The sequence below is a fragment of the Podarcis pityusensis genome (assembly GCF_964106645.2).
Source record: "Podarcis pityusensis genome assembly, chromosome: 3".
In the NCBI taxonomy this organism is placed as follows: Eukaryota; Metazoa; Chordata; class Lepidosauria; order Squamata; family Lacertidae; genus Podarcis; species Podarcis pityusensis.
This window is the reverse complement of record NC_138026.1, coordinates 40754633-40773694: the sequence shown is the minus strand read 5'-3', so window position 1 is coordinate 40773694 and position 19062 is coordinate 40754633. Positions and strand designations below refer to the sequence as shown.

The following is a 19062-nucleotide window of genomic DNA, read 5'->3' as shown; positions in this document are numbered from 1 at the left end:
TCTTTCCACAGTATCAGGCGGTAGCATTCACAGAGGCTGAGGCTTAAAGCTAAAGGGACCCCTGACCATTAGGTCCAGTCGTGGCCGACTCTGGGGTTGCGGCACTCATCTTGCTTTATTGGCCGAGGGAGCCGGCGTACAGCTTCTGGGTCATGTGGCCAGCATGACTAAGCCACTTCTGGCAAACCAGAGCAGCACACTGAAACGCCGTTTACCTTCCCGCCAGAGCGGTACCTATTTATCTACTTGCACTGACGTGCTTTCAAACTGCTAGGTTGGCAGGAGCAGGGACCGAGCAACGGGAGCTCACCCTGTCACAGGGATTCAAACCGCCAACCTTCTGATTGGCAAGTCCTAGGCTCTGTGGTTTAACCCACAGCGCCACCTGCGTCCCAAGGAGGCTGAAAGAGCCCTGCCTTAAACAATGCCCACTCCTGCTGCTGCTGCTTCACAGTGGCCACAAGCTTCATCTTCATGTGGGGGGTGGGGATTTTTTTTTTTGCCCGAGGGCCACATTCCCCTTCTAAACAGCCTTCCACGTTTTGCACTTGTACATCCTTCTCGGTCCTCCATCCCAGCAGGCAAGAAGCATTATCAAAAGGATGCTTTCTAGGGAGGTGTAGACACTCAAGGAAGTTGCAGAACAGGGCCTGAGGAGAAGGGAGGTGACAGAGAAGAATAGCCCTGAGGGCCAGATAGACTCAAATGCCAAAGAAACTAAATCTGTGTTGTTCTGCGTATAATTTGAGTCTGATTGCCATGTGTTTTTATGTACCTGTTGCAGTACTATATTATTTTCTATTAATTCTATTTTTCATCTTTATTCAGTCTGCAGACTTCGTGGTTTGTCTGCAGTCTGGGGGTGTTTGTGCTCTCTGTCACTTCACCCTGTCGCCATCTGTTCTGAAGTCTTCAGTCTCTCTGGATCCAGCACTCCCAGCCTCCTCACCAGGGAATCCCTACTGTTGCTCTCCCTTGCATTTTAATGTTTCTCCAGTGGTAAAGGAGCACCTGAGTTTCAAAAGACAGCAAAGGATCCAGGAGTACCCCCAAGCTATGGACCTTCAGAGGGAGTGTAACCACATCAAGAGCAGGCAGTCTCCCATCCATCCAGTCTAGGGAATCGCCCACTAACTCTGCCTCTGTCTTACCTGGATTGAGCTTCAGTTTGTTGGCTATTTGTTTCAGGGGTTTGCAGCTAGTACCTCCCAGCCCTCCCCCCGCAGGTTGTTGCTTGGGTTGCCTGCCCCCCCCATTCCACCCCTGTCCTATAGGCTTCTTTGTCATCCCCAAGTAGCCAAAGTGGAAATTTATATCTTAATCAGCTTGCTCAGGAGGTCTATTTCTGCTGCCTGCGAGCTTCTGAAAGATGATTTGGCCATTCATTCATAGCGATCCAGTTATGCCATTTCATAACAGGGTTACAAAACAATTTTATTGACCAATGTTAAGGCCATGCAATTGGCAGTTTACTGTTCAAGGAAGCACACTTGAGGAGTTAGCTGGTTGTATGCTGACTGGCTACCGACTGAGCTATCACCCCCCCCTCTTGTTCTGGTTGCGACCTTTAATTTTGTAGTGTACTCACAGGCTGGATTCCCGGTTACACAGAAGCCTGTTAATGCTGCTCTGGCAGGATCCTAGCCCACTGATAGTACATTTCTGTACTAAGGGCCTTTTGTGGCTGACACAGAACTGACGCTGGGGAACATCTGCACTGGCAGATTGGGGGCACAGCCTTTGCGGATTGCATTACTCTACTCTTTTCAGGTCCCATAGGAACGAATGAGAACTAAGTTGCAAAAGGCAGCACTCCAGACAGGAATGACCAGATGCAGTTTAAAGCAGGGGAGGAAGCAGATCAGGATCAATTGGTAGATCTCTGGATGAGTTGTATTACGCCAGCCAGGATTTCTCACTCCCAGTCGTAAGAGCAATGTGCCTTCCCCCACCTTCTAAATTAGGCTGCTAGAATACTTGATAAGATGTACACTTACAATGATATAGACAGGTCATCCTAATGCAGCCATTGCTAACCTGGTGCCTTACAAATTTTGCACACTTCAACTCCCATAACCCCCTGCTGGCTGGGGCTGTTGGGAGTTGTAGTCCAGAGGACGCCAGCAAAGGTGGTACTGGGTGTGGAGTTTCAGGGGGCACTGCAGGAGGTGCTGCAGCTATTATGTAAAATTGAAGGTGAGAGATGTGCACGCCAAATTTTGTACAGGGCACCGTGGAAATTTTAGATCCCAAGGTCTGCCACTGATGCCAGATGGGTGGAATGCAGAAGGGAACTGGCTTTACCACCTGAGCCACCATTATGCATCAAGCTCCGACCCCCACACCCACTTTTTTATACCTGCCTCCAGTTGGTTCTAAAAACAGAAGCAAAGTGTCCCCCACAAGCCTGAAGACTTTCCACCTGTGCTTTAGAGCACAGGGCTCCAATAGTTGTGCAAAGGAAGGAATTTAGGCAGGTATGCTTTTTCTCCCCATAGTATACGAAGCAGGACTTGCTGAGATTTCCTCTTCTGGATTTCCATTGAGCAATACATTTTCTTTCTATCTGGTTCCAGGGTCCTCTCTATTTTGGAGTGGGATTCAAGCACGAATTGGTAAATTCAGGTTGCACAGTTGAAGCTTATTTGGAGCTCTTGTGCAACAAAGCTACTTCTTCAGAAGACTGGAGTTTTAGAGATATGGAAAGTGACATGGAAGGGAAAAGGCAGTGGAAAGTGTGAGGTATTATGCCAATAAAGGTTGAATGAATGAATGAATGAAAGTGTGGGGTAACACTTGCGTTTACACTGTCTCATCTAGCCTTTCTGCAAACAAATCAGAATGAATGCTCATTAAATAGCCAGCATCATCTAATATCCCAAATCAGTGTCCACTAAGCAGCTTGTCTGGAAGGGCTCACAATATGTCAGTGAAGTTTGTTTCTTTTACAGAAATTGAGTGGAAGAGGGTCAACTATAAAGGAAACACAAATGTACTTTGAAAGTAGCACAGGGGTATGATTCTGTATCAAAACTGTTACAGAAATCTGCTGCAATTTGGAACACTGCTGCTCTTAAGAAAAATGGATAGGACAGTGTTATTTCATTTAAAATGCAATGAACAATTTCTATAAGAGTATTTTTTTTAAAAAAAGAATAATTCTGTTGTATTCTTATAATTTGTAGACTTAGGCTGCAGCACTTTATTGTTTTCCTGATGCCTCTTTACCTGAGCATTTCTGTGATTTATGTGAACTCTCACACAGTGTAAAAGCCACTTCTGGAAATCTAGTGGAATCTAGTGAAAGGCTAGCATTCATTTCTGTTTTAATTATTTCCAGAAAAAAAGTCCGTTTGCAACCCCATTAACTTGGAAAATTGCAGAAATTTTGCATTGTAATTCCATGTGCTGAAACTTGGGAAACTATTCTGGCATACAGTTATTTCCCACCATTTAAAATTTAGCATGACATGTTGGTATAGGGATCAAAAAGCCCACTGTGGGAAGTGGATTTTGGAATTTGGATTGAGCCCTCAAAGTCCCGAGCCAGACAATGCAAAACCCCTGAAAAATAAGATATGGGTGCCAGTGCTATCTGTTAGTACTAAAACCCAACCTAGCGCTGCTACTGCTGCATTAGCAAGGGAAGAGAAGAGAAGCAGAACAGCCATTTGGGTGCTACCATTACCAATAGCACACACACTTCACTAATCAGCTGTCCAAAGGAGGAAACTGCAGAAAGACAATTCATAGCATCCAACAAAGACTCTTTCCATCAAGAATCCAGAAAGCATGATGTGTATATTTTTCCTTCAATTTTTTAAAATTTGAATATATTTACTCGTCCTTTGCAGATCGGTGGCCTTAGATATCTGTCTTCCTGGTCCACTAATGAGAGAATAGTAAATGATTCAGTAGGTATCTGAACTAGCTTAACAAATGTCAATATATGCTATACAAATAGAAAACTATTTCCCAAGTATTTAATGGGGCTTGCAGTATTTACTATGAATAACTTAATTCTGCTGTACATAAATAGAATATCTACTGATTTAACTGCATCTTTGTTTACTGTATAGGTTTGAATAACCGTAGAATACCAGGGACGGCTCATCCAACTATAATTTACTTTATAGTGAGTCATTATTTACTCCGTGACATGATAGGGTACAAAAATAAATTTCAGATGTAATATGAAAAGGTGCCTTTTAAATGTAATTTAATTATCCTCAAACTGTTGCATTCAGCTAAATGATACTGTATAAAACAGTTATAACTGGGTCATAGCTAATAGACCTGAATCTCTTGCCTTGTTAAAGGTAAACATTAAACAGAAACCAGCAATAAATGACACACTCATTTCCCATATAGTTTTATTTGAAAGAAATGAAGAACACACATTTCAGCCAAAGCTGAGCACTTTTAAGTCCCATTGTGTAGCTGTCTTACTTCAGATCCTTATAGTTTATAGGGAGGGCTTCTGATCCAGATGTTCCCTAGATAGATATCTACAAAAACCCTTAAGGGAATTTTGTTAGTGCCATAAAACTCTTGGTTTCCCTAAAACTTCCTTCAAATATTTTGTGTGTGGCAGAACCACCTATTTTGCTTTTTTTTTTTAAGAAAAAGGTGGTGTTTTGGCTGGATGGGTGGGGAGTCTGGTGACATTGTACAAGGGCCTCATTCCTATCTGGGTGACCTTTTGGTGGGTGGGGAGATATGCCAGTGAGGGGCAGAGCAACAAATGTCAGTTTTTCTTCTTTATCGTTTGCTGGTTTCTACATCCACACCCACACAGCTTTTTGCCCTCCATCCAAGCAAACAACAGGCATTACCAGAGTTCAGGGACACGTCACATCCAAAAACCTTCAAGGAGGGTGGGAAGCAGGGCTGGTAAGGGATGTGGCTGGGGAGGAGATCTGGCCTAAGGAGAGGCTAGATTGAGAAGCCAGAGAGATAGGGTGGGCACTTTTGGTCCCTGGGCTTGAGGTTCCCCACTCCTGCTATTGCAAAAGTGAATCAAATAAACAGCAAATAATCTGCACTTTGTAACTGTAATAAGGTAATCATAATAAGAGAGACTTGGGCCCCCCAAAGAATCCTGGGAGATGTAGTTTGTTAAGTGTGCTCAGAGTTGTCAGGAAACCCCTATTTCGCTCCCAGTACTACAGTTCTTTGAGTTCTCTTGGATTAATTGTTGAACCACTCTGGGAATGATAGCTCTGAAATCTGGGAATAGGAGTCTCCAAATAATTCTCTCTTTTTTTAAAAAAGTATTTTTATTGGTTTTTAACAAACAAAATTATAAAACATACCACACAATTTATCACAAATACATTCTTATTGGACTTCCATCAGCACCTCTGATAATCCTCCATCTTAATCACTTCTTACGCATTTCTAACTTAATATTGCCTTTACATTCTTAACATATCATGTCTCCTCCTCCATTTTTGCAATATTTCTAATATTATTCCTCACAGAACTTCTTGCAAACCTACAAACGTCGTCTGGTCGTCACAAATACTTTTCAAATAATCCGTAAATTTACTCCAGTCCTCGGTAAAGGAGGCTGAGGTCTCCAAATAATTCTCAGTGCCCTTTGACAAACTAGATTCCTCAGCATTCTTTGAGGGAAGCCCAAACCGTTTAAAGTGGTGTGATACGGCTTTCCTTGTCTAGCGCAGATGGGCCCTCAGAACGCTAAAGGGTTCTAGTCAGCATGTCTGTTAAGGCACTTGCTTTATTCTGCTGTGTTTAGGAACGCAGGGAGTTAAACTGGACTACTTGTCAGGACTGTTTGTCCCAGCCTTTGTCTGCTCTGACTGACCAAGGTCTTTCATATTTTTTCCCATCCTATCTTGTGAAACAAAACTGCCAGGGATTAGAATCAGGGATCTCCTATGTGGGAAAGCATGTGCTCTGCCCCTGAGCTACTACTACAGTTCCTGCCCCAGTTTTTGAAGTCCCAAACGTCTTTTTTCAAATCCTGTGTTGCTCTTTCAAGTTCCATATAGGGACAAAGTGCTTCATCAACTGTTTGAACGGCTACGGTGCCAGCCAGCTCCACCAGTGCCTCAAAACATCTTGTCTCCGAGCTCCTTGAAGATAGCCTTTTGTGTTCATTTCGGAACATTAAACTACCAGATTTATTTTTATCTCACTTTGGGGCCTGTCTATTTCTAACATAAAGCCTGCAATTACGATTTATTTGTGAGGTCTCTATCATTTTTCCTTCTTATTTCTTTCTCTCTTATAAGGCATGACTGCAGGGAACAAGCAGGTCTATGCTTTTTAATTAATTTATTTTAAATGAGTGAACTTTTAAACCTCTGTATGCTGTCTTTTACTGAGTATAACAGAAATGGAAGTTTTTTTTATAGTGTAACTACTCAGAATGACATTTTGTGACCTCCAAAAGTGATGTACTCCGTCAGAGGGCCAGCAATAAGGACTGTGGCAGCTGGCACACTCTCCGTAAGCTGAATCACAGGCAGAATATGCTCTTAACTTCCTTTACTGCAACATGGATGGTAAGAGAGTTTTTCGTAGGGCAGTTTTTCTTACCCACTTCAACTTTTCTCTACGATTTCCTTATATGCAGGGACATTGCTTAAAGGACTCAGAGCCACAATGTAAATTTGCGCCTGCTAATTTAAATGTATACAGGCCACTTTTCAGAGGTAGAATAAACGAACTCTGGCTTTTATTTATTATTTGTAATTTAATGTATGTAATTTCAGTATGTTCATATGTTTCAAACCTTTGTATCTTTTACCCTATACAGTGGTGCCCCGCAAGACGAATGCCTCGCAAGACGAAAAACCCGCTAGACGAAAGGGTTTTCCGTTTTTCGATGCGCTTCGCAAGACGAATTTCCCTATGGGCTTGCTTCGCAAGACGAAAATGTCTTGTGAGTCTTGCGATTTTTTTCGTTCCCCCCCTTTTTCTAAGCTGCTAAGACGCTAATAGCCTTTTAGCCGCTAAGCCGCCAAGCCTTTAATAGCCGCTAAACCGCTAAACCGCTAATAGCCCTAATCCGCTAAGCCGCTAATAGGGTTGCTTCACAAGACGAAAAAACCGCTAGACGAAGAGACTCGCGGAACGGATTATTTTCGTCTTGCGAGGCACCACTGTATTTTGAGAAGTTTTATGTTCATCCATTTTAAATGTTTGATTTTAGCAGTATTATGTACATTTTGTATTGTTTTATATAAAACACAGGGCGCTTTATGGATTAAGTGCTATATAAATCTGGTTAAAATAAATAAGTAAACAAAATTTTAAATGTTCTTAGGCTGCTTTTCTAGGCAAATGCCCATTCACATTGGTTTGCTATCAAAGATAGATAAAAAGAACAATACAAGAATAAAAGTACAGTCGTACCTTGGTTCTCAAACGGAATCTGTTCCAGAAGTCTGCTTGACTTCCAAAACGTTCAGAAACCAAGGTGTGGCTTCCGATTGGCTTCTAAAAATAGTTCTCAAACCAGAACACTCCCAGGTTTGCGGCATTCGGGAGCCAAAACGTTCAAGAACTAAGCTGATTGAAAACCAAAGTACGACTGTACAATAATGCAAATAATACAGATCTTTTAAAACTTGGAACTACAAGTTGGCAACACTACACATTATTATTATTATTATTATTATTATTATTATTATTATTAAAACTATTTGGAGCTTAATTCTTTTCAACAGTCTCATGCCATCAGGAGTGACTCAGAACAACATGGTGCCACTTTGGGACCAAATAGACCAGCACAACCATCATGATAGAAAAGAAATTGGAAAAGCATCTCTTTCCTGAGCTACTTTAATGAAAGGTACAAGCACCCCACAGCAGACACTAAGGTCCAAACCTTCTCCTGACAAAATTGGTTCACGTAGTTCAGTATTAAATACACTGAAAGGCAGCGGCTCTGCTCTTCGGGGTTTCAAACCTGAGTGTTTTCTCAGACCTTCCTAGAGATGCTAGGGATCAAAAGCCAGGCTTTTTGCATGCAAAGCCTGCGCTCTACCTCTAAATGATGGCTCCAAGGGTAAACTAAGAATCTATATGCATTGCTACCAAAATGAAAGGGGCCACTGTAGGTGGGAGAGAAGGGCTGTCTGTGGCTCATTACCTCCACATATGGGTTTGCATTCTTTGCTCTTTTTAAATATAGCATGTTTGCAAAGGCCATTTATCATGCCCACACTAATTAAGCAATTTTTTAAAAACTCCATCTCTAATGGCAGCCTGTTGTTCCATGTGCTGAAGCAGCATTGCTAACGAGCTGACCTCCTGAATTTAGTTCTGCCAATTCCTTAATTCTGAATGGCCTTGCTTCTTGGCTTACCTGTGCAAAAGTGCCAAAGGGATTTTTCTAAAACCCCTTTCTACTGCAGCTACCTCCTATGCCCCAAACACTCCGGGAAATGAGAGTAAATGCTCTTGCTGAAAAATCTTTTTCATTGGGCAAATGAGGCAGAGGCAAGGAATTAAAGTAATTGATAAAAGAACATTTCACTGAAATGAAGAAAATACTTTAATACATGACACATTCTACTTGCATCTGGGGAACCTTGTAAGAGTGGGAGGTTTTTGCCTTTTATTCTGTGGACAGGAGAGCTCAAGAAATCACAGAGGACTGGATGATGGCAAACATAAATCAGACGCATTTTCCCCCAGATTCCTCTGAAGTATTGGTAATTAAAGCTTTAACACTGGCTCTGTTAAAATCTTTATCATCATCATCATCATCATCATCTTATGCTGGCATCTAGTTATTCAAACCATTATTCCAGCTTGGATCTGCTTTAGATAATGTGATGACATACCTACCTATATGTACAAATTTTGGTCTAGGTGATTAAAGGAATCAACCCATAATCTTGAATCACATAGTGTTTTCCCAGTATTGTTATACTGATGACAAAGTTTGTTTCTCTCTTTGTATGGTATGCAAATACACACACACAAACCCTATTTCTCAGCTGGGAATGTGTGTTAGTAATAATACCAATATTAAGCAATTACACACCTTTTTAGAGTATATGTACAGTGTTTCATGCTATCTCAGTTTTTCACACAACAGTCCCTCCTTGTATATACTATTATTATCCCCATATGGCAGATGTTTGTGACAAAGTATAAAAGCTGTGTAAAACCTGTGATCATTACGGTTCCCATCACTTTATGGGACCGACCTTTACCGCAGTAAAGTCAAATTTTAAAAAGAGTATTGTTCTTGCTTGAATATCGTCTGTGTTTTTATTCAATAAATGGTCTCTACCTGGGGACAAAATTAGAAAGTGACATAGGTCAACTCCCATGACATTATTGTTTGTAGTCAATGGCTATTACAATGTAACTCTCAGAAACAAAAAAGATAATCAAAGACGTTTGTTCAGCAGATACATTTTCACAAATACAATTTGTTAAAAACTTAAAACTGCAGAGTTTCCCCAAACCATTTAAATAATAATAAATCCCCTTGGCAGTTTCAGATCAAAACAATTAGTCTCTAACTCACTGTTATTAGTTACTCACTGCTAGAACAAATAATGGTTCCCTGTTGGTAACAGACTTGCCTATACTGACCAGCGGCCATTTAATTTTGAAATCGTCTGATTGACCACCTAGAAAATTCTGAAATGAATAGAAGAATCTATCCTTATGTGAGATGTACAAAAGGCAATACCACAATGTTTTGTTTGTTTTTATCTTGCCTGATCTGCATATACGAAGACGGTTATTTGTTAGCTTATTAAAAGCATTTAGTGGTCAGTTATTTCTGTGGGCATAAAGTTGAAGCTGAGTGAATACATTTAATGCGGAGGGGATTAAAATTCTCACAGGTAAGCAGCCTTTTTATAGTCAGATTTAATCTTAATACAGTATTATTAGATTATTAGAGTGATATTTATGCACACTCTTATTACGTGATAGTAACCTCATGCGGGTGTGGTGATGTCGCCCATTTAAGACTGGTTTATGGGAATGTCTTAGAACCTCAGAAATAAGAGGTTACATGCAGCTGTCTCCCATTAAGGCTTAAAGGCCAGTGTCACAAGGTAATTGGGTAGAGGAGGTGAACACCCATGGTCTAAGTTCCCATAAAACCTGGATTGGTGGGAGCCAGCAAAGCCGAGGTCAGCATCTATTTGGGCTTTTGATAGCATCCTGTTCTGTTGCTCAGCCTACTGAGATTTAAGTGTAAGCGTTTATGTTAATTAGCTGGATAGGTTAGTGTTTGTTGTTTTCTTACCTTCCAAGCTATTTTAATCTGTGTAATTATTTGGAGCTTTTCTCTCCTGTAGAGTTTAGTTTTAGTAAAGTTTGTGTATGATTTCATGAAATTTGGTCCTGTCTGAGTTCCTGAACCCTTTAATTTTGACCACGCTTTTCAGAGCAAGGGTCATCTGCCACAGTGCGTGATCGAAAACTAAATTTTAATTGCCTCAAAATGAATGTGCCATAAAACCATTTTTGCAAAAATTATTTTTTTTTTAAAAGGATATTTATTGAAAAATTTTTAAATTGCAGAAAAAGACAAAGCAGAGAAAGAAAAAAGAAAAAACGGAAAAGAGAAAAAGAGGGAAAAAAACAAACAAACCACATCCAACAATACAAATTCAAAATACAAAAATACACCACAAACAGATAAAAATAAAACCAACATTCTCAAATCTTCAACTTTCATTACCTTTTTTCTTTGACCTCCTCCTCCTCCCTTTTTTTGTATCCCAGTTAATGATTATCGCAGCAAATCCTTTCCATATTTCATAATATTCTGTCATTACATTACCTTAATCTATTTTCATCTTATCTTATAAAAAACCTTAAAACTTAAATCTTATTTTTACCCACTTCTCATAACCATAATATTCTTGCCTAATTCTTTAAACATTTTTGCTAGAGCCAAGTAGTTTCGTTCCAACATTTTTCTAACAGTCATAAATTTTATAAAACAATCCTAGTGATAAAAAAAAAGAAATAGAAACAATCCAATCTTCATCCAGCGTCCCTTCCTCCTGGTCCCGGGTTTTGTCAGTCCTTTTTATCCCATCGATCTAGCGCGGAGCTAGTCCCTCCAGTTCAGAGGGAGTCCGCCATTGCCGATGGCGCCACCCCGGAAGTCCCATTTTTGCAAAAATCAAGCCCCGTGTATGTACTTAAATGAATGACACTGTCTGATGGTATGAGCACCCAGGATCATGTTATGTCCTGGGGCTTCCCTAATTCAGTCCAATTCCATCTGTACAGTTAGGGGCACAACACAGCTGAGCCCAGGTGAAATATGAGTGGTGCAGAGAGGTGATGGAAAAGTATTCAAGACTCAACAACATTCCTGGGCAGATGTTCAGCAAGGAGTAATTAGAAAGATGAGCATGCACACTATGCCAAAAGGGTCAGGAAGATCACTATGTATCTTGTTACAGCTGGGTCCTAAACATACGCAGTTGAAAGTTGTTAAAATGGACCTTGCTAGGCCTCTAGAATCAGAAACTACAGCGAACTTCAAGCACACGGTGCAGCAGCCATGAAATAGATGGCATGTGTAACTCTGTCACTTTTGTGCTGCTTAGTCAACTTCGCTGCTGGTTATGTGAGACCTTGACATCCTTCAGGATGATACGATTGGAAGGTAACCCAAGGTTGTCAGCATTATGAGATCTTATCTACCTGAAGAAGGCAACAGCCATGAAACCAAAACAAAGGAGAAACCATGGTATGTTTTGGAAAAATCAGTGCTGTTGTGTGTCACAGTTGCCTTGCTGATCAAGCAAGGGTCCCTGTTACATTAGTCTCATTCCTGCTTGATTTTGGTAATTCATAGTCTTAGGGCTACATTAAGAATGGCATTAATGCTAAAGATGGGAAAGTCCATCTCCTGGTTCAGTTCCTGATCAATATACAGTAAAGTGTATAGAGAATTATTTTCTGTCTCCTCACACTCCTTCCTGCAACCTGCTGGCTAGTCAGCTCTGTTCTGCTTAGGCAAAGAGCACAATATGTACTGCCCCAGACTGGTAACTGTGAACTTTATTCCAACCTGTGGATATGCTTGTGAATTTATAACTTCTGTTTCACAACTAGATGGGCTGAAGGGCATTAGGAGACTATTTTAACAATGTTTAGTGACTTTGATTGCTTTGTTAATGCAATTGCCATTTTTAAACTAATGATATTACCATGATTTACTCTTATTATTAAACCATACATATATTATTTTCTACTATATTGTTTTAAGTAGCTTTATTTCATGCAGATGTCATATTTATTTATTATAATATTTGCTTGCTGCCAACTTAAATAAAATATCAAGGCAGTATATAACAGTATATACAATAAAACATATATACTACAACAAATTAAAATAATAATTAAAATGACTGGCTGATCAAGAAAGTTTGGACAACTGCATAGGACTGTCAGTATAAAAAGATATCCGAGCAACACTTGAAAGTCATCAGCGAGGATGCTAATATCATGTTTCAAAGTATTTTACACCAGTTACAATTCTGAGTCTGTGGTTTTTATTGCTGGTCATAATTCATTCCATCTCACTGGGCCAATTATTGTTGTTATGTTGGCCAGATATTGATATAGTATGCACTAGTGTTAATTGGATCCCTGAATTAACGAAAGTAATTCCCACTCTCCCAGACCTCTCCATATTCCTGTTAAGAAGATGATTTTCTTTATACCCCGCCCACTGGGCAGCTTATAGCACATTGAAAGCATAGAGCATTACAAACCTCTTGATCCAGGGTTGCCTTCAGTTGTGTAATTCTTTATCTCCTTGACATCTGACATCTTTATCAAGGAGATAATGAATTGCACAACTGAAGGCAACTCCTTCAGGTTGTCTTCATGCAATATCTGCGCAGCTATTAATCTATTGTGTAGGATTCAGAGGACCTTTTCTCAAGCTAATGCTTCTCTTGTGTGGATATATCACATTACCCAACCCTCAATCTCTAATATTTTGTGACGGGAAATTGAGATGCTTTCATCCTTTCAAGCTAGCTCAGCAAGTATGGTTGCAGAGAAGTGGTTAAGTGGCAAACATTGCAAGGCTAGCATGAGTATGGTGCTAACAGGAAAGGCCACTTTTTTCAATATATGCTGGAATGGCAAATTAAATGTGTTCATAAATTTATTACTGTATTTCACTGGGTTGGTTTTTTTTGCTATAGCATCTAACATTAGTTCTGCACCAAAAAGTGGAAAACAGGTACTTTTAATAAGCATTTTTAACAATTCCAAACACACTGCTGTGTTTCATCAACGCTGAATTTGAGGACCTATATCTCAATAGTGACACCTAGTGGCAAAAAAATGAATTTTCCCTTACCAATTGCTTGCGCATCTATGAAGATCCTTCCTTACCTTATTGGCCTTGAAAACTCTGATTAGCCCCATTTTTTAACATAAACAACAGTGGGATTTCTTGGCTGGAGGCTGGGCCTTTTTTGATCCAAAAGATGACAGAGAATTAGAAATTAAAAATAATAAAAATGCTGGAGGGTGAATGATCATATATGCAGGTGTGGCAGATATCTTCACTGAAATGTATGAAATTTGAACAGCAAAAGGAACAGTATTTATTTACTTAGAAAAGGGCAGGTTTGATGTCTTGTTTTCCTATTTACATAAACAAATCTAGATCGATTTAGCTTTAATCAACAGCATTGGCCAAAATTAATAGGCTTTATTGAAGGAAGTGATGTACATACATGGGACTGATCCAAGTGTGCCACTATAGCTTTGATTTTAATATCACAGCAATTGGCACTGCTGAAAAGATAAGCTGAGTAAGGTAAATCCGTTCACACATTCGCCTGCAAAGTCATCAAGGAATGAGGACCTGGTTGTGCATTAACCTAAAATGCTCTACAGTTTGCCAGTAATGTGGTCTATGGCATGAAACGAGTTGCTCTGTGCATGTCTTTCTGTATATAAAAACAAAAATAATTACCACCCCAGTGGTTTTCGCCATGGCTTGATATCTATTGTACTATATCTTTTTTTAACCTTGAACAAAGATTACCGAAATAGCTGAAACGGGCCTTTTAAAGCCATCGGAAAAGCACCTCTGATGCAATGCTATACACAGATGCTTCATTTTTCAGATCTATTTCCACAGTCTGTTCTTCTACACCCCAGTGCTAATTCTGACCTCAGAAACACTCTCTATCTACTAATTTTCTCGTCAGCCTTTTCAAAAGCTCTTGCAGGGGCTCAACACCAAAAGCTTGAGGGTGTGGCCGCTGTGTGCCACCAACGATTTCCTTCTACAAATGCAGTCCGCATTTTGCATGAGTCATGTTCCCCCCCAAGAAGGTCACCAAAGAAGTTCGGTTAAAACTAGAGTGTTTTATAGCTCCTAAGGCTAGCCTTCCTGGTTTCCTTCGAGCCAGTGGAAGTTTGCAATCCTCTCTCTGCACCTTGATCTGAACCCTGTGAGGGGTGTGTGTGTGGGGGGAGGTCTTACTCCTGAAGGGACATAAGACAGGAGGGGTGCGCAGTTTTCCTGAGGCGACACCCATTGAAACAAGAAGTGGCGGCTCCGCAGCAAACAGCGAAAGTGGTTCACTAGAGCCCAAGCCTGAAGAGCAAGTCCCCTTTTGACAGACCCCGCACCTAAGCAAACACGCACAGGGTTGCGCTCTCTCCGAATTGCTGCCTGTGCTGCTTCGCCCGGGGCAGTTTCAAGTTATTTAAAGGGGCTTGGCTTCGGGGGAAACAACCGCCGCCGCACGCTTCGCTTGCAACCCGACCGGTTGCAGCGGCGGCGACTCGGCGAGGGAAGCCGTCCCTCAGCCCTTCCCCTCCTGGGGGACTCTTCGCCCTCCCTCCTGCCCGGAGAGGGCCTATTGCGCGTCAGCCCCTTACAGCTTCTGGCTCCCGAGGCAGAAGCCGGAGCGTTGGCTCCCGCCGGCCAATAGGCGCTCTCGATACTCAGCGCTTCGCCCAATCGCGCGCTCCTTTGCTCTGCTGTCCTCAAGCTGCCCTGTTCCGTCTCCTCCTGTGAGGGTTTTGCAGCCGTGGCCGATTCCTTCCCTGGCTGCCTTGGGCTCCGCTCTCTCCCCTCCGCCGTCAGTCGCCCTGGCTCGGCCCGTAGCCCTTCGGAGACACTGAGGATGAGCTTGCGCGGCTCCCAGCGCGTGGCCTCCTGCGACCGTCCCAGCCCATTCATCTAGCGACTGGTGAGGGGGGAGGTGCTGCGCGCGCGCGGGGGGGGGGGAAGGCTCTGCTGGGGGAAATGGGGGGAGGAGAGGACGGTGGCGGGAGGGAAGGCAGGCATGAAATAACGTCCCGACCTCGTCCCCCAGCCTCCCACCCCCCCCACCTCCGACCCTCGCCCAGGCAGTGGCCTGGGGGCTTCTGGCAGCTGCATGGCAGGTAGGAATTCAACAGGTGCAGACGGTCCCAGTATGGGCAGGCGTTGAACGGAAGAGCTGCACCGACTGCATTTCTCCTCGCCATGCAGTTGGTTTTTTCCCCAGACTGCAGAAGCTCTGCCAGAAAAATAAAAGATGGCAATCTGTGGCCAATCTGTGACACACACACACACACACTTCAGGAAAACTGAAGCTGGACACCTGTATTTTTATATAGGGGAAAAGAGTCCCTCGTCTGTCTCTCTCTCCCTCTCTCTCTCTCCACCTCCCCCCCAGAAGAAATTGTATATGGAAATATATTTTCTGGATGCTTTTACACCTAGTTTGCAGGATTGACTTTCAGGGCCACTACTGTACCCTCTGGTTCCTTAACATTTTGCTAATAGGACTTGTAATTTGAACTCCACTGCAAAACTATTGGGTAGTGTTGCTTTCATTGGTTCCAAGGGCAACATGCTGAGGGCCGTTTTGCATGACAGTTTATTTCTGACAGATAATGCTGAGGACACCTTCCCCTTGAATGTTTACACTGTCTAGGTCAGGAACGCCTTGCTCTCCTTACTTTGATTGTGGGATAATTTATTGCACACACACACTAGCAGAGCAGGTCATCTCTGTTTAATGGAATGTACAGCTTAGAAAGAAAAGTACTGACAATACAGTGAGCAAAAGGAATCTAATGTTCTTGGTTGTATAGGCGGAGTTCAGACCTCTAAATCTTGATTGTGTACGTCAGCTCTGAAATGTTCACAAGATGCCCCAAGTCTCTTAATGAATTATGACATCTCATTGTTTTATTTTATTTTTTGTTGTTTCAATATTGCATTGATAATTGATTTTTATGGAATTGGACCTTGAATTAGACCTGCAATCAGTTGAAGAATAAAAGCTATACATGTCCAACTTGCTGCTCACATCAATACATTGACTGCAGCATCCTGCAGCAGGTCCACATCAAGTACATTACAATGGTCTATTCTGGAAGTTGACAGAGAATGGATACCTGAAGCCAAACTATCCCTGTTCAGAAAAGCCTGTTGTAATTGGTGCACCAACTGAAGCTGGACATAAGCACTCTTAGCCATTAAAGTCACTTGGGACACAAATGTTCATAATAATAATGTCCATAATGGTTCTAGAAGTGACCTGCAAACTACAAACCTGCTCTTCCAGGGGGAGTGCAACTGCATCTAGAGCAGGTTATTGATATCAATAGGGTTGTCCTCTTCCCTAACAAATGCCATTAACCAGGTGACCAAGGCAGTTTTGATTGCAAAACCAGGACTGAATGCAGATTTAAATGGGTCTAGTTCAGTGGTTCCCAACCTTTTTTTGGCCATGCCTCACCTAAGCATCTCTAAAATCCTGATTCCCCCCCCCCATGACATATAATTCTTATTATTCAAAAAGTGAACTCCTATTCAGTGGAGGAAGCCTAAAAGGCCATTAACTGTTAATAACTCATTCTCAAATTGTCCCCCTTAAAAATCAAATTGCCCCCCTGTGGGGTGTGTGCCCCAGGTTAGGAAGCACAGGTCTAGATACACTGTTTCATCTAAGCATGCATGAAGCTATCCCACTAAAACCTTATCTATCACCTTGCCCAAGTAGTGATGGGGGTGGTAGTGATTAAATGCAAATTTGGAGACAATGACATCAAACCAGCGTTTTTCTGTATCCCCCTTCACACCTTGTCTATTTCCTCTTGAGCCATTTTCAACTGCTCCTTACAATGGCCTTCCCCCAAACCTTGTGCACTCCATGCATGGTGGACTCCATCTCTCAGTTCCTGTCAGTTTAGCCAGTAAAAATGATGAGAATTGTAATTCAGACTGTCTTGAGAGCAGCAGCTCAGCTTTAGTGGTGGTTTCAGAGCAGTGATTTAAAAATAACTCCTTGGGAATGAAGACATTGTGCTGATTTTTGGAAGTCTCCTTTTTATTGAACTTGAATATTCAAAGGACTAAAGGCAAAACCTTAGCTACTTGATTATTCCCTAGTCAAAAGCCTAAAAGCATAAGAAGAAAGGAGTAGAGAATTGAATATTGTAAGCATGTCCAATCCAAGATTTTACTTCTTCCAAGTTGGCAACTCAACTGAGCAAGCAATCTGAAGGAAGCATAACATAAGCCATATAAGCTAGTGCACTAATAACTACTGAGAGTTCAACCTTAAGGAAATTAATAACTAGAATACAAAAAAGGGAGGTGTGAGGAGGTTGATGAAATAAGTTAATGAAAGTTAAGGATTTGGGAATATTGGATTTGTTTTTAATTTTTTTGTTTATTTTTGCTTTTTGCTTTTGATGTATTGTGTGTTTTGTTTTTTCTCTTTGATTTTGGTTTTTATTGATGTGTATTATTTAATTGCTATTTTTGTCTATTTTTTCTTTTTTTTCTTTTTCTCTTGTTTCTCCCTTCTTTTTTCTCTGCAATTTTAAATTCTCAATAAATATTATTTAAAAAAAAAAGAGAGTTCAACCTTAAGGAAACAGGATGCTGCCCTATACTGAGTGAAACCGTAGGTCTTTCTAGCTCAGAATTGCCTACACTGACTGGCAGCAACTTTACAGGTTTTTCAAATGGCAGCCTCTCTCGGTCCTACCTGGAGATGCCAGGGATTGAACCTGGTACCTTTTGTATGCAAACATGTGTTTTACTACTGAACCATACCTCTTCCTCCAGAGTGCTTCTTCTATAGGGCAAGAGCTTGCATTGATAGAAGCTATTTGGTATTGCTTTTTGACTTCCTGGGATCCACAGTGGCCTGGGGCTTGATCAGAGACTTCTTTGTTCACAGTCTCCTCACTGTACCCTTACTGTTGTTTGTGGACATCTGGGTGTTGTGGGGGCAGGGGGGGGGAGGGTAGAGGCTGTGCCAATGCCTGCTTATATTGTTGTGTTGCATGGTTGTTGGCACTTTAAATTGGGTTCTCTCCTTTAATGGGTGGAAAGGACTGTGGGGCTGGTACACAGCATACTGTTGTTTGACATTAGAACAAATAAATGATTCTAGTCTTTCTTGCATTACCATATTACCTCCCCTTGGAGGAGCAGGTTTGTAGTTTGTAGGTTGTTCCTAGAACATTATTGACATTTGTGTCCCAAGTGACTTTAATGGCTAAGAGTGCCTATGTCCAGCTTCAGTTGGTGCACCAATTACAACAGGCTTTTCTGAACATGGATAGTATGGCTTCGGTTATACATCTTCTGTCAATGTAGGAGATTACCTGTATTTTGTTAAATTATTAGATGCACACTTTCCTACCTTTTGAAGCATCTGGTGTTGATCATATTTGAGATGAATCGTAACTTTCCAGTAAATGCTGGAATTCAGCTTTCTTGCATTTCCCCCCCCATGAGCTGATCTGATTGGATAGTCATTTTCGTTTTAATGTTCATGATCGCTTGAATTCTGCTTTGTATTAAGATTTCTTTTTGATGTGTCTTACCTAGAGATTTTTAGTTTTGTGCTCATTTCCATGACATGTGGATATATTACTGTTAAATAATAACCTATTGCCCACTTCATTGGCAAGGAATGCAGGCTGGCTTACAGTGAAACAGATATGTGAGCCAACATTTACATGTTGAATTTGTCTATCACTATTACACAACCTGTGAAGCAACAGATAAGAGAGAACTGCTGAGTCAAAAATGCTTCATGA

General features: G+C 41.4%; 1 protein-coding gene and 1 long non-coding RNA gene across 2 annotated transcripts in view; one reads left to right on the top strand and one right to left on the bottom strand.

Annotated features, from left to right (window-relative positions):
• Positions 1–13687: 13687 nt before the first annotated feature.
• LOC308473335 lies at positions 13688–14877 on the bottom strand. The gene is made up of 2 exons (XR_013984048.1): positions 14042–14877; positions 13688–13943 (listed from the first exon to the last, which is right to left on the bottom strand). It is a non-coding gene; the product is annotated as an uncharacterized lncRNA (long non-coding RNA).
• Positions 14878–15022: 145 nt separating this feature from the next.
• IBTK (inhibitor of Bruton tyrosine kinase) overlaps positions 15023–19062 on the top strand; it is a 44669-nt gene continuing 40629 nt past the window's right edge. Inside the window, exon 1 of the mRNA XM_080998726.1 lies at positions 15023–15200. The gene's annotated coding sequence lies outside the window, so the exon portion shown is untranslated. The remainder of the gene's footprint in view (positions 15201–19062) is intronic.